The sequence below is a fragment of the Suricata suricatta genome, chromosome 2, assembly GCF_006229205.1.
Source record: "Suricata suricatta isolate VVHF042 chromosome 2, meerkat_22Aug2017_6uvM2_HiC, whole genome shotgun sequence".
NCBI lineage: Eukaryota > Metazoa > Chordata > Mammalia > Carnivora > Herpestidae > Suricata > Suricata suricatta.
The window spans coordinates 86,138,375-86,160,909 of NC_043701.1; positions in this window are offsets into that span (position 1 = coordinate 86,138,375).

A 22,535-nucleotide genomic window follows, 5' to 3' on the forward strand; every position below is an offset into this window, starting at 1 on the left:
CAAGTTTACTGGGCCAACTGCCACCCTGAATCTAGAGAGACAGTAAATCTAGAATTACTGAAGTTATACCTGGAGCAGAAGACATGGGAACCACAGACTGAAACAGAGAAATGCCTTTAATGGGTCCATTCATAACTTGGGGACACAGCAGAGGAACAACCAGTGACCTTGAAGATCAGTAGAAACTTCCAAAAGTGAAATGCAAATATAAAAAGGAATGGAACACACACACACACACACACACACACACACACATGTACACACACGTACACATCCAAGCACACAATCACATGGAACATCCAAGAAAAATGAGACCATTTCAAAAGGTGTGACATGCCTAATTTTTTTAAAAAATCACTTACAACACTTAGAAAAGTCTGCAAGAAGACAAGGGTAGAAATCAGGAAACTACCTAAGAGTCAATTTCAGGGATCCAGGAAGGAGATTATGGCAATGGAGGCCAGGGTGGCAGAAGTAGAGCTGAATAACTAGTCAGGTTCTGGGTAGGAGCCAGATTCTGAGGTTCACGATGCCACATCAGTTCTGATATCGTCACTGGTTGACATTTGGCTACAAAAGTTTCAAGGCTAATTCTGATCTTTTTAGTAGCTACCAGAGAGACTACTACTTTTGGAACAGAATAATATACACATATAATAAAACCACAGTCGCAACAGGCAAAGAATACACCAGTGTTAACACAGAAGCATGCTAAAACTTTGTTTGAACTGACAAACCAATCATGTCTACTTGGAAGCATGACTGACACAGATTTCCAAACAGTAAAACTGAATCATTCTGATTCTTTTGCTCCAGTAATGATTACAAGATATTCATTATGGAGAATTTACAGTTGGGAAGGACCATGTAATACTTTGGTTCCTTTACACATAAACACAGCCTATGGGAGACCTATTACCTACAAATTCATTAACATGAACATTTTAAACATGCTAATCACGGATAGTAGTTCTATTATGCCTATTATTAATAGTGGAATAATACATAGTGTTGTCATATTAGTGTAATACAAGGCAATATGCAGTTGCTTCTTATTATAACAACATCACCTCCCCTTTTCATAACTCTTCTCATCCATGGCTACTAGATAGTTTTATAAAGATTAATTAAGACTTACATCACCTCTGTGAGACTGGGAACTGCCACAGTCATCATCCTGATGTGAGGCGAGAGATTAAGCTGTGCTATTAAAGCAGCTCTAGGATCAAAGCTCACAACAACATTTCAAACCTGAACTCTTAAACAATATAAGATACACCTGTTCTGTAACCCTTATTTTTAAACCAGTCCCAAACTCAGATATTTTGCAGCAGATAGCCATGTCTTCGTGGAAACTGCACACTGATTGCAAAAGTTTTCAAGTTAAACGGCACTTATTTTGCATGTGTTCATCTTAATATTTCCAAAGACTAAAATTCTTTCAATAACTCATCTTCATTGGTATCAGGAGTTACATAATCTTTCACAGCTATTTAGAAAAGCAATCAGGCTTCCAGAATGCTATTCTCAGCCCCTGAGATTACACAGTAACTTAGTTAGAGGGTCTGGAATCGAACTTCTGATCTCTAACTTTTTGCCGACTTGCTCTAGTGAGCCGTGCTGCATTGTACTAAAACAGAGCATGCTAAGAATTTGAATTTACTTTATAAGGTCAACTATGCTGGGAGACTCTGCTCTTTTCCTCACCATTAAAAAAATAAGTGAAAAATAAAAAGCTATGTTCTGAAAAGTTGTCATACATTGTATTCTTCATACTCTAAAATGAAACTGTGAGCCTTTTCAATGTTGTGACTGGATCACATTGAAAAGGCTACCTATTTTCTTACCAATTATCTTCTCTTTCATTAAGCATCCTGTGGAAACACCTAATAACATTTATTCTCTTTTTCTTTCTCAATTTTTTATTATTTCCAAAGTAACAACATTTAATGTACTATCATTTTAATGCTGAATAATCATTCAGCTTTATTATGCAGTCCTACACTGTCAATCACACCTTTAAAAGTGGATTTCTCTCTCTCTCTCTCTATATATATATATGTATATATATTTAAAATATATATACATATATATATAAAGTTATTTGACCTCAGAGTTTTTTTTCCCAACTGGTCTAAGCCCTCTAAACAGTTCTGCATAGGCAAAATCAAGTGACAGTTGAAGATAGATATCAAATTTTTACTACACCTTCTCTATGTGGACAAGCGTGAAATCTTTAGGCATCTTACTATCTTTAGATACTAAGATGTATAAAACTCACACTTCAAAGATAAGGTAGAGCAAATGTTAACCTATACAAACATTCAGTATTAAACTACTGTCAACAACAGGGGGCTACTAAACATGCCCCCAGCACAGCATGATCTTTATACAAAGGAAACTTACTACTTTCTGGCTCATAATACTGGTATTATGCTTATCTTTTTAGCAAAAGTAACTTACTTGAGAGAAATACAATTCAATTAAATGTAGATTGTGAGTTTCTGTATTATACCACCCCAGGTACTAATTTTTCAAAAATATGTGAGATGAGAGAGGGAAAAAACTTCATTTACTACTTTGAAATGTCTTTGAAAGGTAAAGGGAAATCATTCAATAGACTTTTTTAAGAGCTATTGAACAGCCTCTGGCTAACTGAATAAAAAAGAAAATACAGCGACTGTCTTTGCAATATTCACTCATTTTAACATAAATGATATAATCATGGATATAAACATGCTCTTTTTAAAAAGATTGCATTGTTTATATATGGTCTATACTATATAATATTTTGTGCCATTGAACCTCAACTTCTAGAAAAGAAGATAAAATTTAAAGATATAGTAGAAAAAAGAAATGTTATCCATTTTATAATAAATGTATTCCATTATTTCATTACAATTTGGTTAAATGTTATTTAAATTTGTTAAAAAAGTCATAAAGACTGGGGGCTTGATATGTTCTTTAAACAAGTTATTTATTGTTTTTATTTATTTGAAGAGAACTTATTTCACCAAAGAATACACTAAGTTCTGGTTAATGATTCTGGCACATGCAAAAATATAGAATCATTATTACTACACTAATAGATTCATTACTACTACAGAAGCAGAATATTCTGTTTGAATAAAAGTTCCTGAATTAGATCTTGACTGAGGTCCCATTTTAACACTGCAGAGCAGGGCAAATATTATTTTGCATCTAAAAATTTAGAACAAGTTTAAATAGTTGTCTCCTTAATAACAGAAGAATATTCAGCATTATTCTTGCTGCTCTAAGTGCTTTTACCAGCACTGATTTCCAAACCATCTGCCTGCAAAATCTATCCCAACGTAATTAAGCAAATTGATCCAAATTGGTGGGATTGTTTAATATTGTCTATTCGAATTTTGAAGAATGTCCACCCTAGACAACTAGTTACTTTGGCTTTGACATATGAAGTTGAAACTGAATTAGACAAAGAGGACAATTGCTTCTCTTGGCCAATTCATTCATTCATATCAATAGTATGAATAGATCAGTCTCCCTATTTCCCACGTTGATGGAGTGATGATCCATCTCATCTGCTGTATCATCAAGGTGTCAGGATACAAATTAAAGAGCGATAGCTTTAACACACCATGTATACAGAAGCTGGGAGCTATATCTGGTGAATCAGAAATCAACCCCTCACCACTCACTAACAAAATGCTTAACTTAACAAGATTCAACAATCTATGTTGAATTTACACAGCAAGTTCCATAGTTGATTTCTGACAAAATCCAATGAGACAAAACACACTAAAGATTTTTTTCTAAATATTTCCAACTTTGTACCTCAGTATTCCCACCCATAAAAGTCTGACTTGTCTATTGACAAGGGTAATGTAATAATATATTAGACAATTAGTAAAAGACTTCCACCTGTTGTAGTCTTTCATCACTCCGTTTTCCTTCTTTAAGATGGAAAATAGTAATCATCATGCTTTCTCCTTCCTCAAGGAAATTTTGAGAGGTTAACGTACTTTGAGAAGCTCAGTCACCTATTATTTGTAAGATTTGTTCATCTGACACATGATATTTATTTTTGTTTACTTCATATAATAGTGAATGATATGATGATGTGAGAATTAAGGATATTCTCCTATTTGATAAAGTATCAGAAATCCTAGTCCCAAAGTTGCTGATTTAACTCTGCTGAGACAAATATATGATTTATAACATTTCCATGAAACAATCCTCTATAGTCTCACCCTTTGTGTAATACAATTTTCACTGAAGTAGGTTAAATTTTCAAGGAATTTATCCTAACTGCTGACTAAGAAAACTTAATCACTGTCTGAAATGCCAATAACTACCAACAGTTGATTTGGACATACAAATCAGTCATTTAGATACGGACAACTAAGATACTGTGAACTCCATGCTTCCACATCTGAATACGTTTTCTTTTTTTTAAAGCTGTTTAAAATTAATCTAATAAATGTAAAACCAATGATCTATCTCTACAAACTAACACTGAAATGTTCAGGAAAATAAACAGTGAAGAAAAACTGAAAATAAACAGTGAAGTAAAAAAGAATGTCTATTGACCATTCCTTTCTAAATTTATCTGCGCACTATCTCTATTTACATAAATATGGTTCCTGATCAGAGATCAGACCTGTCACTTCTTACTTATATGTCTAGTCAGACAATGTTATTGTCAATGTCAGTGTCAATTGTCAATGTCAGCTCTTACTGTTTCAGAATCTAAGCCCTCTGAAGAGATCTTCTAGGAAAGATTTGGTGACATTTATCCTTACTGTGAACTCTTTCTTACCTTTCACTCAATTTCTGATAAAGTCGCCCAACCTCAGTACTATTAACATTTGGGGCTAGATAGTTACCTGTTGGTTTTATTTTATTTTACTTCATTTTGTTTTATTTTGTTTTGGGTTTTTTTTCTTTTTGTTTTTTGTTTTGTTTTGTTTTGTTTTTGAGAGAGGAGAGGTGATCTGTTCTCTGCATTGTAAGATGTTGAGCTGCATCCCTGGCTTGCACCCACCAGATGACAATACCAACCCCGCCTAGTTGTGACAGCCAAAAGTCTCTTCAGACATTTCCAAATGTCAGGAGGTGGGGAGCAAAAATTATTCCTGCTTGCAGACCACTGTGATAAAGCCTTTAATTGATTTTTCATTACAGGCTAATCAATTCTCTCTCCCCACTTTCTGAGTAGCCTGAGATAGGAAAAACAAAAACAAAAATAATTCCTTTATTCTGTCGTTTTTTTTCTACTGAGGTTAAGGAAAAGAGTTTTCCTCTCTATCCAATCCTATACTCACTGCCTTCTCTCAGAATTATAATAATAAATATTTTTTAATTAGAATACATTTTAAGAAAGAAGTAAATATAAAATGATTAAATGTGTACATACATTTTAGCCAAGTAGTTCTACTTCTTTAGCTATATCCCAAGAAAATAGACACCAAGATGTATATGCAAACAGGAATAGAAATAAATTGGAAACAATTCAATTCTCCAATAATAAGGAAGAGCTACATAAACTACGTTCCAGATATATTGAGAAATACTATACAACATTCTTTAAATGTTCAAGAGTAATAGCTACGGAAAGTTTCAAGTAATATTTTAATTTCTTTTTTAAGTTATTTTTAAGGAAAGTTATCAGAATAATTTATGGAAAAAAATACCATAGAGTAGCATATACATTACAGTACCATTTGAAAACTATAAAATATACATTAAAAAACTGCATGTGCAGACATCAAATTATTATCAGTGATGTCTTGGAGGTATAGATATTAAGTGATTTTTCTTGTTTTCTTTAGAGATTTATAATTTATATCTTAATCATGTTACTTTCATAAGAAGGAAAGAGGGTTGCTTAAAAAATTATCCATTTTCAGTTATTAAGCTAACAAATAAAAATAATTAGTGGTGATATGACTGTGAATTTCTTCAAACTTTCAGAATTGTATACTAAAATGGATGAATTTTACCGGATGTAGATGCAATATGAATCCTGTGTGCACCGTGCTAATTCAAATCAATTTGGTTGTTTGTCTACTAATAAGAACTCAGTTTGGAAACAGTATATATTCTCAAACAAATAGAAAAAAATATTTTGTGCAGATAAAAATCACAGATACCTAGCTCATCATTTTTAAAGAATGTGAAAAAGTATAATTATAGACACTGAAATTGTTCCATTTAGTAATAAAACGGAGTGCTATTTTCAATGAACATTTTTTTATAGTACAATTGTATTTGTGTAAGTGTTCCCCTCAAAACTGCCACTTAATTATATCTGAAATCTAATCAGGTCACTTATTTAAGGAAAGAGATTGTAGGACTCCATTAAACATCAAGCCATGGAACAATTGAGTTCTGGGGTTTATTTATTCTTCTATCAGTATAGGAAGTTACTGAGAAATATTACTTCAATTAGAGTTCTTTGTATTAGCTTTCTCCTCCCTTCAATGTTAAAATAAATATTTTTATATCTAAATAATTTAAAGAGTTTTACCTGTAAGCCTGGGGGTTTTTTTTCTTGGGCTATTTTTTATGGGTTATTTTTCTTGGGCTAAAATTTTTGTTAGATCCATTGTAAGTAAAATATCAATAAGGAGATAAGAGCTAGCATAAAGCCATCATGTTCCACAAGCTGCACAGATTAGATGCAAATTGACTCAGGGGAGGAAAACAAACGGGTCTCCCAATCTGTTATCTGTCCTCTACCACACTTCCAAAAAAACCCTTCCTAGAAACCTCAAGTAATTGGTAAGCTTGGTTTTTGTAGGCAAGAGTTGTCTTTAAGTCAATGAAAACTCTCCTTTCATAATTGTTTTACTTTTTCATCCTCACATAATTAGAGCATGTTAAAAGAGCACTTCAAGCTTGGTTAAAACAGTCCCCTTCAGATCTTGTCCCATCAGTTCTGTGGCAGTTCAATCAATATTAGATAGCATCAAAAATCTATTTCCTGTCCCTGACAAGAGAAGGAGGTCCATAAGATTATCTGTTCTGAATGGCAAATGCAAACTCCATACTATCTCAAAATGCCACGTATGCTGTTTTACCTTGAGACACTACTGTAAATGGTCAAAGCCAGATTCTTTTAATTAAATAAAATTTAATTTTTAATTATGATTGAAAGATAGTGAAAAGGTAAGCCACCAAATCATCCACAAAGTCTTTTCTTTCAGGTGTTTCATTCATATTAACTGGTTGAAGCTCAGTCCTTTAAATTAATTTCCTTTAGCTGTGTCTCCTTCTCTCTCTGACCCTCTGCCTCTCATGCTCTGTCTTTCTCTGTATCAAAAATAAATAAAACATTAAAAAAATAAAAATAAATAAATAAATTTCCTTTAAATGACCATCAAAAGTGAAACAGAGGGTGCCAGAGAAATTCTCAGAATGAGCAATGCACAAAATTATCGTACACAGTTTACTAGGAACAAGGAACATGAATCTCAACAACTTCTAATTTCTTTGAAGAAATAAAACACAAATATAGAAATATCTTTGCTCTCTTTAATGGAAATTCCAAAAGTAGTAAATACCTAAAGCTCATATGTTAAATTAAGATATCTTCTGGTAATCTCCATTTCGCTTTTATAACATCTATATTTAGAGAAAATTTTTAAAAATTATTATTGTGGAAAGTTAGGGGAAGAAAAGCCTAAGAGAGTGACAGTAGCCGGCTAACATTTGACCCCATGTGTCAGGCACTGCAGTAAGTCTGTGAACTCATTTAATACTTACAACAGTCTTTCATGGTTGGCACAGTTATTACCACAACTTTTAAAATGAGGAAACTGAGGTAGGAAATAGCATTGTAGGATTCAAACTTATTTTATAACAAGCTTTTAATGAAGAATCTTATACATTCCAGTGTATACCATTCCTTATTCATAATCCACGTGTACCACGCTGAACAGAATTGGATTGGTGTAATCACTCCAGGTTTGTTTTTTTAAAGATAAGAGTAGGAATTATTTTCTTTCAAAGAACTGCCTCTAAGGTTGAACATTTCTATTATTTGTGGTCCTATTTTCTAATTTGTTAATTTCTGATTTTATCTTTACCGTTTATCTTATCCTGTTTTTCTTCAGTTTGTCTGGGGGTGTAGTTCTAACTTATCTCATAATAATGGTATAATCCTAATTTATTGTTTACTTGATAAATCCTATCATTTAACTTTTAAACAGTCTGTGTCTTTTGTGTTACTTAGGTATGGTCAAAGCACTGTAAACACCAGCTGTGAGTTTTATCTAATTAACCAAATTTAAGAATTTATTCAACTTTCATTATTCAAAATTATGTGTATTGCATTCAAAACTGTATTTGAATTATAATAGTGTCTACATCAGCAAAACTAAAAGGCAACCAAGAGAATGGAGGAAGATATTTGCAAATGAGATATCAGATAAAGGGTTAATATCCAAAATCTATAAAGAACTTATCATACCCAAAAAAAACAAATAATACATTGAATAAATGAGCAGAAGACATGAATAGACACTTTTCCAAAGAAGACATCCAGATGGCTAACAGACACATGAAAAAATGCTCAACATCATTCATCATCAGAGAAATACAACTCAAAACCACAATGAGATACCACCTCATGCCTGTCAGAGTAGCTAAAATTAGCAACTCAGGAAACAAGATATTGGTGAAGATGTGATGTGATGAAAGGGAAACACTTTTGCATTGCTGGTGGGTGTGAGAACTGGTGCAGCCACTCTAGAAAACAGTATGGAGGTTCCTCAAAAAATTAAAAACAGAACTACCCTACAACCCATCAATTACACTACTAGGTATTTATCCAAAGGATACAAAAATGCTGAAAGGGATGCATGCACACCAACATTTACTGAAGCATTATTGACATAGCCAAATTATGGAAAGAGTTCAAATGTCCACAGACTGACAAACAGACATAGAAGATATTCTACACACACACACACACACACACACACACACACACAATGGAATATTACTCAGCAATGAAATCATCCCATTTGCAACAAGTGGATGGAAATAGAGTGTATTATGCTAAGTGAAATAGTTGCTGCAAGGGTGTTGGGTGAAAGGATGGGCTAAATGGGTGATGGGCATCAAGGAGAGCACTTGTTGGGATGAGCACTGGGTATTATATGTAAGTGATGAATTACCAAAGTCTATTCCTGAAATCATTATTACACTATATGTTAACTAACTTGGATTTAAATTAAAAAAAAAAAAAACGATAGTAACCACCAACTGCCCTCCATATTTTATCTTTAAATTTTTTCAATGTTTATTTATTTTTGAGGCAGAGAGAGCCAGAGTGCAAACAAGGGAGGGGCAGAGAGAGAGGGAGATACAGAATCTGAAACAGGCTCCAGGCTCTGAGCTGTCAGCACAGACCCAATGTGAGGCTCAAACCCATGAGCCATGAGATCATGGCCTGAGCTGAAGTCGGACTCAACCAACTGAGCCACCCAGGGGCCCCAACTACCTTCCATCTTTAAATACCTTACTTAACTCTATATTTCTCTAGTTATCAATGTAAATAGTATGACCACATCTATTAACTTGAACCTGTGTTGTATAAGAAAAGTAGCTTTCTTTTATTTCAGAGTACTTCCTGATTCTGTTGCATAACTGAACATTTTAGAGAATATTATTTGTTTCAATGTATCTTCTTTTAATAGTTAAAGTAGAAAATTATAATCATTATAATAGTAGATGTTAAAAATAAGTATTGATTAATAGAAATCAACAAGGCTAACCAAAATTACAATTTTGAGGAATGATTGGCATCACTAGGGAGAATATAAAAAGTGGCCATTATGGTGTGCAGGGATTTTCCATGAATTGTAATGAGCTGAATGGTGCCCCCAGAAAAGATATGAATGTGTCCTAATCCCTGAAACTAATGACTGTTCCCTGATTGGTGATGAAATTAAGGATTTTGGGGAGAGAAGACCGTTCTGGATTATCTGGTGGGTCCTAAATGACAACACAAATGTTTTTATAAGGAAATGGCAGAAGGAGGTTAGAGGCTCACATAGAGAAGGCAATATGAAGATAGAGGTGACCTGAAGGGACCGAAGCCACCACAAGCCAAAGAAAACGTGCAGCTCTTCTGGAGCCTCCAGAGGGAACGGACCCTGGCTGACACCTTGATTCCAGACCTCTAGACTCCAGTTTTAAACTACTACCCTGTCTATGGTCATTTGATAAAGCAGCCCAGAGAAATTAACACAATAATGTATTCCTCCCTCTGACAATTCTAATGGGAAAAGGTAAGAATTTGAAGCATTGTTAATTATAATTTAGCTACCAAGCTGTATTTCTTTAAATACTGTTTAAGAACAGGGACATGCAAAGTGACTGTGCAGGGTACAGAATGACAGTTAACATTAAGTGTTTCCTGTGTGCAAGCACTTGTCTAGATACTTTACATACATTAAGTCTTTCCTTCATAAAGGAAGAATTCTTCAAATCCTCCAGAGTTTGCGCAATGTATACAAGATTACAGAACAAGTGGCAGCAGTAGGGCTCGGATTACAACCAAGGTTTTCTGAATTTGAAAACCCAAATCTTAGTTGCTAAAAGGCATTACAGTGCTTTTCATTTCAGCTGTGCCTGTCCCTTTCTTATTCAAATGTTCTCTTTCTATCAAAGGAATTGAAATGTCTTAGTTTGTATGAAAATGTATCTAAAGTCACACACTGACTTTGTTTCTACACAACTTTGGGAAACACTATTTCTGCTATGGAGTTAAAGCCTCTTGTGTCCAAACCCTTTTGTTCATCAAATTGGAGAACCTCGCCCCTATCCTCTAGACCAGTTTTAACTCTCTCATAGTTATTCCGTGTTTTTCCCTTCCATAATACTTACATAATCATTTTTTAGGATGACTATTGTATAAACCAAAAAAAGTTCCAAAACTCTTAGAGTGTTTTGTTGATAATTATTTGAGGAAAAAAGGCTCAAAATAGATTGTCCTGGGCAAACTGACATGTATGGTCACTCTAGTTATTTAGAGCATTCAATCTTCCCTTATGGAGTGTAAGTCCCAGAGAGCAAAGCAGTGATTTTTTTCTGATCTTCATTTTATCCCCATTGTCTAGTGTAGTGTCTGATGCTCAGTGAAGACCCAACAAATACTTAATGAATCAATAAATCAACCTTGATATACAGAATTTTTTTATATGGTGGTGACAGGCATGGCTCACATTCTTATGGTACATGGTAAAATTCTTTAAGATTCACAAGTAACTATCTTGAAAAATGCTGGAATTATGAAATTATTTAAATTGTTGAAAATACCCTAAACCAAGGCAAAAGGAACACATCCAAATCAGATTAGCAGCTATTCACAGGGGACCATTTTAGCATAACAAGGCAGGTATTTCTTTGCTTAGGCACAGCCCATCCACCAGCCGCTGTTAGGGCAAGTCAGATTTTCACCTCCTCCAATTTGATCTTATTCCTAGAGCCATAGGCTGAGTCACCTCTAATATGTAGTCCACTTTATTACAGCACTATACGCTGGGAGCCCTGTAGCCTGGAATTCTTTAAAACATTAAAACACGTTTTTACTTTTAGAAAAAAATTATAGAAATATTTAGAAGGCCATGGACTTTATCTCTAGTCTATGATCTTACCACGAGAGTAAAGCTATTGCAGGATTCCTAGTAAATTGGCACGTAGCTTTAAGACCCTTGTCTGTAAAAGCCAGTATTCCCATCAAGCTCTCACTGTGCTACTTTGTCATCTTCACAAGGACTTATTCTGGTGTTTTCTGTTCGTTTCTTTTTAATATAAACTGATGATATCCAAGATTTATTTTAGAAAAAAAATGACTCTAACAGACCTTACTACTTATTGAACTATGACTCAGAAGCAGAAATAGGTTGAATTTGCTTATAAACTACCTTGCAAATTTTTGCCTTCTTTAAACCCACTGGAAAGCATAATGGGCACCACACAAATAGATGTAAAGATCCTCCTGACTGTAGGCTTGTAATTAGGCCATTAATAAAAACTTAATACTACTGCACGCTTTTCCTGAGAAGAAATGATAAAAGTGGTAACAGAGAATCTGGCACCCTTACAGTCCGATTATCAGGTCCAGAAAAATCTCAGCTGAACTGAAGCAGAAAAACAATTTACCACATCACCAGTTGAAACAGGATGTTCCAGCTCATCCAAAGTCTACTTACTGTACATTTGACTCTCTCCTCCAAGAGGCTTAGAAATCTTTCATGGTCAAATAACTAGTTATTGAAAGATAGACTATAGACCGACAAGCACAATGTAGGCAAGGTAGATGCTTGTACTGATTTAGCTCCAGCCTATGATGGTTGGGCTGCTCAACCTCTAACGGAGTAAAAAGATAAGGAATAAGTGATATGGACCAGAATTTAGTTTATATTTTGTGAGAGAGAGTATTCAAAGCATGAAAAATCCTAATTAAATAAAGGCTGCTCTCTGTGTGTATCTGACTCTCTCAAAACCTTTTTGACTATTTTGAAAAGAAAATATCTTCTATCCTAAACTTCAGTTTGTCGATGTCTCTGTAGCATACATCCCTTAGATGTTGTTCATTAGAAATATCTGTCTGTGATTTTATGAGTCTCAAAACATTTTACATCTGTGCTGGGTAATGTACTTAATCCTAACAGAATTGAAAGGATGTTAGATTAAATGTTGCAACAAAAGGAAGTAGAATCAAAACACTTGGTCTTTACTTGAAAGGCTTTCTGAAGAGGTTGATCAATGGAAAGATATTCAAATATGAAAATCAATCCAGCTGTCAGGAAAGTTTCACCCTTGTCCTTTAGAAAAGGTTAATAAGGATTTATTATTAATGGGCCTGAACTTACGGTTTCAGAAGAAATGTAATAGTAGTGAGCCAGGTACATCATTGCAGAAGTAAAGAAACGGCATGAGCTTCTTCCTATGGCAGTGAATGACTCTTACCTCATCCTAGCACAACACAAAACTGGGGAACCCTTTCCTCACTAGATATAATACAGTCAAACCATAGTTTCTCAAATATAACCCTGCAGTTCTCAGCCTCTTTGCATTACCAGGGGGCATCTAGACTCCTGGAGAGCAATAGACCAGATTTAAGACCTTCCCATGGTGTGACCACTATGATGTGCTAAACCAGATGATGGGTAAAATTTTACAGTCTATCTGGTCTTATTCCAAACAACTAACTCACAAATTATGCATATATTTTTGAATACTCTTTATTAACACTAATGTGAATTTCTAGAATAGAGTATACTCTGCTGATACCTAATTTATTAGTTCATTCTTGGTCCAAATCATATGACTTTAAAATGACATTAGTTTCATGTCATTGTGTATTATGTAACATTCTGCACTACTTAAGTTATATACCTGTTATGTTGCTATTCATCACTTTTTTTTGGAAAGTAATCAATATGATGGGTGATATAAGTGATTTCAGATGAAGGATCTGCTGATGAACATGAATTTCATCTCTCCTTTCTTCCCCTGACTACACTTTTGTAGACTTATTCATTGCCATTCAAAGAGAAGTCTATAACATTCCAGGAGGGAAACAAAGAGCCTCTGGAAGTTACAAATTAAATAATGAACTCTAACAAACTTTTAAGCATTCTCTGTTTAGAGAATTAACATCTACTAAATATCAGTTTATATCCTTCTCCACTGAACTTCTTTACTACTAAGAGGAAGTCATATTTAGAAAACAGCTTTTCCCAAATTGAAAAATAAAACTTTCTCCTTAGCATAGCATGTGTGATTAAGCTATTTTAACTTGCTTCTTCAGAGAATCAGTAAGGATGAAAGAATTGATGTAAAGAAAACTGGCTTTAAGTAGCAGTAAAATCTTGTGTATTTGAAACACATAGCAGCTCTCACAATAAAGAAAAACTTTAAATATTTTTTCATTGTGTAGAAAGTTACAAGATAAGGCTTTCATTTTTGACAACTCAGAAAAATCAAGGGAGTATAAATTAGTCTAATTTCTACACACATGTCAAATCAGTTGGTAGGGGTTTCCTAAGTGTTGACTTCCCAATGTCTATGAAGCAACAATGTAACTGCCTACTGCCATCTATAAATAAGACCTCCAAAATCACACGTATGCTTTGATCAGAAAGGGCCTCTCCACGCTATATACAGCTACCCTGCTCAGCACTGTATCGCCTAAAGGATCTAGCCTAAGAAAAAGAATGTAATTAGAATGATTGCCCAACTTCTTCAAAAGAACCATCAAAGCTTGCATCCCCTCAAGCCTTACATCCTTGTTTGTTTCACTCATGATGTGACAAGAAGTCCAAAACTTCCAGCTCATCCTTCATTCACAAACATCTACATATCTATATACACTCTTCAAACTGACAACCAAGTTGTCAGATGTAAACCAGTCTGGCTAGTGGAAAACCAGTAACTCCATATGCTTAGCTTCCTCTTTTCATCTCATTTCCTTACCCCCAACTCTTTTGATTTATAAAAGGCTACCGGTCTGGTAAGATTTGTGTGGACTAGTCAGCACTCCTTGGGCTCTTGAGTTGGTGGGATATCTAAGTTGAAGAGGGAACACATGCACATTCCTTGGGAAGCAGAGCGTTGTCCATGGAGATGAAGCTTCATAGAGTACAAACTGGGGGATTCTCCACTTTTCCCAAAAACCTCACTCCAGCTTCATCCAGTGGGGTCACTTTTGCCCGAGCCACGAAGCCTTCTACAGCCTTATCATAGGTATTTTAGATATTATATGCTTTTTGTTTGCTTGCTTGTTTTTTGTTCTTTGTAAATGCTTAAGTATTAACTTTTGATTGTCCTGGTTGTCCCCTCCCTAAGTCTTAGAGGGATTTGCAGTTTTCTATGTTCTTAATCAAGGTTTCTACTCCCACTTGATGCTGGTCAACTTGTGGGTTTTCTAGGACAGCTGGACACCTGGATGGCCTTATTGGACGCAGTACTAGTTAAGTTAAAGTTAGAAACCTGCACTGTCATTCTACTGAGATTTCCTAGTATATTTTTCATATTGTCTTAATGTAGCAGTTACGTGTTTATGCATTTGTTTCTTTGCACAGACATTTTGTCAAATATTAAAACTCTTTTACTTTTTCATGGCACATATTAGCATATAAGCCTTTATTCTAAGAGTTATTTATTTTTTCACTTGTAGAAACATAATGTTTCCACATAAAGAACTCTGCTGTATCCTCAAGGACTTCTGTTTTCTGTATTCAGGATAATAAAGACTTTAAAACAAAAACAAAACAAAAAGGCTTTCAAACTCTACCACTGGCCTGCATTGTATTCTCAACCTCCTCCCTGAATTCCCCTTTGCCTTCTTAAAATTGAAACTTGGCTATCCATGAAAAACCAGTGGTCTTTCAGCAAATAAACTTCATGACTTTTTTCTCCCACATCCCCATACTATAGTGCTTAGGCGTTTCCTCCTTACTCCTCCTCTTATTCCTGATAATTGACATTTTATTCTTCCTTAAAAGCTCTAGCATCCTTGAAGGGCAATTCATCAACTCCCTCCCCACTAGCCTCCCTTGTTGAACTCCTATACAGACCTCTGGTCACTAACTTTCACTTTCCAAAAATCTTAGCATCTGAATTACATTTTTCCTCTGCCTTATCATCATTGATATAAGATTACCCTTCTGATTCTTTCCCTCCAGAAGTCTGATACTCTACCCACCTCAGCCAACATTTGTCATTAATAAGTGCAGCACCAGCAAAATATCAATTTCTAGCATCCTGCTTTCTGACCAAAAACCTCCTGTCTCTAGTTTATTTACTTTAGTATCTTCACATCTATCTTCATGCTCACTGATATCTCCAATTATCTGACAGTCCTCACTTGTATTAGTTTTTTATTGCTGCTGTAACAATTTACCACAAATTTAGTGACTTAAGATAACATCTATTTATTATTTCAATTTCTACAGGTCAGAAACCTGGGCACAGTGTGGTTCAGCCAGTTCTCTGCTAGGAGTTGCACAAGGCCCAAAGTAAGGTGCTGGCAGGCCTGTGCTCCCATCTAAGAGCTCTGGGTATGATTCCACTTCCAAGCTTATTGGGGTTGCTGGTAGAATCCTGTTCCATGCAGTTCTGAGACTGAAGTTTCCATTTTCTTGCTGGCTCTTAGCAGGGGTTATGTTCAGTGCCTAGAGACCATCCACATTTCTGATTTAAGTCCACTCTCCCTATTTCAAAGCCAAGCAGAATGAGTCTCATTCTCTTCATCTCTTCAACTTTCCCTCTGCCTCATCTTTCCTCTGCTTCTAACCAGTGACTTCTAAGGGCTTAGATTGGGGCCACCCAGATAATCCAGGAAGATTTCTACATCTGAAGGTCCATAATCATAATCACATCTGCAAAGCCCCTTTTGCTATGTAACATAACATTTCCACAGATTCTGGGGGTTAGGGTATGGATGTCTCGGAAAGGCCATTATTATGCTTTCCACACCACTTCTAACTGCCTCATCTCTTTACCCTTCCCTTCTTACCCAGTTTAGACTTCATGAGACATCACTATAGCCCACTCCTTTGTAAAATTCTTCCATCACTTTGTCCCTTTCCCTCTATTTTATCTGCCTAGAAAAGTGCTAATTCTGTATAAACCCAGCTTTACTCCAATTCCACACCTCTATATAACAAGCTGGAGAGAAAAAAACACCAGAATTAATAGCACATATCTCTTTTAGTCCAATCCTGCCAGTTACCCTCTATGAACTACTAGTCATAAATTCAGCTTTCCATTCTTCAAGACAACAATTTCACAGGTTTTCCACTCTCCTTAAACTTGTAATACTCTCCTCCCCAATTTCTTCTTAGCAGAGACTCATGTTTCTAATTTCACTGAAAAAAAGAAGAAACTACTCCTATATTCTCACCACATTTAATCGATAGCCCATGTATTTTACTCCCATTACAGTTGAAAATTTTTCTCTTTTCCGTCCTTTCTCTTACATAAGGCTACTAGAATACTGAATTAAATACACAATTACATTTTCAAGGAGATAGCTTATGTAATTATCAATCCTTTTCCCACATCACAAATTCTATTCTTTTATATCATACCAGTTAGAATACAAGCATGGTGTATTATCTCCCATCTTACTACTTTCCCCTCATCATTCTATATTACTGCTCCCATTCATAGAGAAAAGTTATCAGCTCTTAACTCAGGATGATCAGACTGTTGTTCCATTTCTTTCATTGAGGTCACTCTTTTCTTTATCACCAGTGACCTTTATCTTGTTAAACTCAATGGTTATTCCTCTGTGCTCACCATACTCAATATCTTGGCAGCTGCTAACGCTGGGAACATTTTTTCCTTCCGAAGACACATTCTTCATTTGGCTTCCAGGACACCACTTTCACAGTTTTCCTTTCATACCACAATTACCAGTCCTATTTAATCCCATAGTGTACATCTTTCTCTTTTTCTTAGCCTCTTACTAGTGGAGTGGCCCATAGCTCACAGTCCTGGGCCTTTTTTTTCTATGTCTATAAACCAATTTTCTAATTAATCTCATTAGAACTCATGATTTTCAGTAACATCTATATGTGGAAACTGAAAGTTCTCCAGGCACATCTTTTCCATATTTAAATATCCAATTACCTCTTCTGTATATGTAATCAACATTTCAAATTTAACAAAACCAAAACCAAACTCTTGACTTTATCCCTTGTGAGAAAGGCAACTAGCAGTTTCCATATATCCATTATCTCTTTTTTTTTTTTTTTAGCAGAAGATCCCCTAATTTGCAATAGGAAATATATCTACCTACAAACAAGACTATATTTCTCAGTCTTTCTTGCAGTTAGATGTGGTTATGTTATTAACACCAGGCCAATAGGGTATAAGTAGAAATATCATGTAAAACTTCTGGAAAGTTCCATGTGCAACTTCATGAAATTGTCCTTAGTTCTTATCCCTGGCAATCCTAACCCTCAAAAGAGCATTTTTTTCCCCTAGATAGAAATAGTACTACTAGATTATACTGCCACACTGAGAGGGAGTTAGGTTTGAACATGGCCGCTTGACTTGAACAATCAGGAATGCTTCCTTTTGCTTAAATTTAGTTGATTATGCATTGTCATTCTTTTATACTAATTTCTGCTTTTTAAATGTGTTTTATAAAGGCTGAGTGACTGCACCATTGAGACAAGAGACCTGCTATCTGGAATAAGCACTTCATAAACCAATCACTTCCAGACTTTTCAGGCCATCAACAGTCATTTTCTCATACAGAAAGGCAAACAAGCCTTACCAAATCCTTTCATAAGTAAAGGTTGAAATTTTTCAGAACAGATGAGGTTCAGTTGGAACAAAACTGGCATAAACAGAGAAACCTGGTAAAGTGATGTGGGGGACCAGCCAGGAGGATATGAAGAGACACTGCCTTGTTATCTGTTGCATAAATAATAGAATTATTTAAAAAGTAAATGCAATAAAAATTAGCATTCTGTTTTCTTTATATGTGGAGTTACTGATGAGAGTGGACATTCTGAAGCTTCAAGGGAATCTTTTAAACATTATTTTAATGAAAAGAAACATGAGCAAATGAAAGGACTACCCGTGTCTCCTTTCCCCTCAAATCGAATGTTATCAAGAAGAAAATAAAATAGAACTGTCATTCATCATTCTTTTCCTTTCATCTCTGTATCATATTATCTAGTCACAATTTCCACGCACTTCAAAGATTATGCATTAGTGTTTTTAAACTTCCAAATATTAGAAGGTCAAGCATTGGGTCTATACTTTGTACACACAATGTTAACTGATGTGGGAGAGCAGTACAATCATGACCTCATTCATATGGTAATTTCTAACATGACACAGACACTTTCCGGGACAGCTCAAAATCCAATAACTCAACATGATTATGCAATGAAAATACAACTTCAGGTACACCATTATTTCAAAAGCAGAAAGCAGGATCTCTGAGTGAATTTAATGCTTTAGGCAGGCTTAAAGAAAGATTAACTCTTTAAGTGAAATTTCTCTGCCTGTCAAAAACAGCAATTCATGTGGTCATTCTGCAATATGTCAGCTTACCTAAATTGAACTACATTTCCCAGAATTCCCTGTCCTATATGGTTCCCATTTGGTTGAGCCAGAGATTCTCCTGAGAGATCTGGATTACCCAAGTGAAGAGCAGTCATTTTGTAGCTCATCAACCTTATTGCTGACTGGCTGACTCATTTTGTTGATGTATGGCAGTAACTAAAGCCTGCAAGTGCTCCACTGTCCTCTAGAACCTCCTTTAGCTTCAACTCCTGGATCAGGTGTATGTGTTCCATTGTCCCCAGCTTCTGTGGGATCTTCATACTACCAAAGTCAGAGACAAGGAGAACTGACACATGTCCGTCCCTCCTAATGGACTTCAACACACTGTTGTAGGTTTTTGCTCACCCTTGATCTCTACCATTTTATATCTGTCTTTCCTCACAACTCTATCTTAGGAACTCTGAGCTCAGGGTCAGACAGGAAGTCAAGGACCTTAAAAAAATTTCTTAACCAGCTCTCAGTGTTATGTTGGCTCAAATTCCTATAACAAACACAAATACCTTAACACATACATATATACATCTCCTAGTGTTTTACTTCTCCAATTGAGCATTTACTAATAAATCACAATCCCTCACATATATATGTCATTTGACACAATAGTTAACATAATATTTTTCTCTTATACCATACCCTGCTATATATGGGTCAATTAGCCCAGAACCGGGAACAACCTCATTTCTTTTCAGATGCAAAACACAAATGGATCTACTTTGTGGTTCTGAAATAATTGGGTCGTTTTCTCCTTTTAACGTTACACAGTTCCAATCCAAATGATTTGGTGACCATTAAACTTGTTGCATAATTCTGGACTATAAACACTTCCTCAATTTTGGATTCTCTTTCCTCCTGCCTTGGTTCAACAGAGATCTCAACAGTACAACTCTATCATTCCTCCACATGAAAAAGGGAAATCTGTGCAGATTATCCATACTATAAGAAATGTCATGTTTTTAAATGAATACATATAAAAATATTCATAAATCATGTATGTAATATTTGTCTACTTTCTTATATCTAAATTATATATCAATTTTAAAAAAGGAAGGAAACCCATGTTTTATGCTTCAGTAATTGCTGCCACATGTATTTTAACAGAACGCCCTAGACGATCAGGGTCAGGACCCAAAGACAAAGATCACAATTGTGCATAAATTAGGTCTGTCAGTATGCTTGCTCATCATATACAATATGAAGAAAATAACCATATCCTTTTTTCCCCATAAATCATAGCTTCATTGGCTTTTTATAAAATCAATGTGTTCACTACAAAAAGAATAAATTCATACACTTCAGGAAAAAAAGTTTGTAAAGGAAGAAATCCCATCATCCAGCAGTAATCAACAACTTGAGAAACTTTATTCCAGTTGTCTTCCAATATATGCATACATATGCCCAAATAGAAAAACAGCTAGCTAAATGACCAAATAGTGAGACAGACAAAACAGTACACAACTGTTTCTACCATAGATATATAAAGTTATATACTTTAGTTATATAAAAAGCATCAGCATGCTTATCTCTCAGTTTTCTCACAAATAAAATTAGGAGAAAAGTTAGAACCTTTTAATGGGCTTGTGATAAGGAATAAAGGGGTCCCTGGGTGGCTCAGTTGATTAACCATCTGACTTTGGCTAGTCATAATCTCATGGTTAGTGAGTTTGAGCCCCGCATGGGGCTCTCTGTTGTCAGAGCAGAGCCTGCTTCAAATCCTCCCCTGTCTCTCTGCTCCTCCCTTGCTTGCACTCTCTCTCAAATAAAAATAAAAACATTTAAAAGAGAGAAAATTAAAGGAATTATTGGATATAAAACACTGAGATCATCTCTTCAATAAATGTTAATGACTATTTCATACAGGAAAATATTTAATTATGTAAGAATTTAATAGAGGAAAAAGAAACTGAAGACATAGCTAATTAATGTTTCTTTAATACCAGTTCATAAAGATCTCTATACTCAAGAAGAAAACTGTTAAAACGTATCAGTATGTTGGAATTACTTGTGGATAGGTTTTTCTTTTTAGAAAGTACTTCTGATAGTTTCTTAACAAGAAAAAAGAAAGGACTGATATTATTATATGTCTGCTATGTTATATATTATAATTATATATCCATTTTATATTTATATTATTTTATATTATCACATCATTTTTCTTATTTTGTCAACATTTACATTTTTTTCTGTTCTGTATTCATGATTCTCCCATAATGCTCCCTTTAAATGTAATTCATATTTAAGTACTTCAGTGGTCATGACTAGTCATTCTATTGCTACTTTTTCATTTGAGTTCTTTATTTGTTTTTGTCTCTTGATGAGTTGAATTTCAATGTATTCATTTATTCTAGGATAATCGGGGTGTTCTATATCCCCTGAGTTTTACATATTTGAAATATTTTCCTATTGTCTTAATTCCAAAATAAATACAGTTGACCCTTTAACAACACAAGGATTATGGGCACTGAACCCCTGTACAGTCAAAAATCTGAGTATAACTTTTGAAAACCCCAAAACTTAACTACTAAAAGCCTACTGTTAACCTTAAGCCTACCAATAACGTAAACAGTTTAAAAACATATTTTGCATGTTATATTGTATACTATATTCTTATAATAAAGTAAGCTAGAGAAAATATCATTAAGAAAATCATAAGGAAAAAAGTATAAGGAAAATACATTTACAATACTATTCTGTATTTCCTCAATTTTCATGAAAATGGACCCACACAGTTCAAACTTATGTTGTTCAAGGGTCAACTGTAATTAGTTTTTGATACTAATTATAATAATACTTTTTGATCATAGTTCTTCTTTAGAAATCTTTAGATGTTGTTCCACTGTCTTCTGACTCTGATGGACTGGAGAAGACTGAAAGCAGCTATTAGAGAGGGAAATTTTTCTTTATAAGTATGCTGATTTTTTCTGGTTGATTTGTTGACTTTTCTATGTCAGGAATACCAATTATTTCTATATTTTATCTTCTTTGTCCATCCTTCATATCTGTAACTGTCTCTATCTTGCTCTATCCTCTATGTCTATGGTTGTGTTTCAGCTTGTATTCTATTTGTGCTGTTTTTAATTCATTTGTCAGGTTTGTAATAGAGTTTGCAGTTGTGCGCATTTTACTTCTCTTATTCTTCAGTCTCACTTTGCCTTAATCCTATTTATTTAACACCCTGTTCTCCATTCTTGTTTTACAGAATTTGTTTATCTTAGGAAGTTTTCTTTTGTTTCTTGAATTTTCTTAAAGATCAGGTTATTTTATGTCATGTAATGTGAACCTCTCTTTTTTATTTATTTTTTTTGAAAAAAGGGGACTCCTTTTTTTTTAATTTTATTTTTTTCTCCATAATATTTTATTGTCAAATTGTTTTCCATACAACACCCAGTGCTCTTCCCCTCAAGTGCCCTCCACCATCACCACCACCTCTTTTCCCCCCTCCCCCTTCC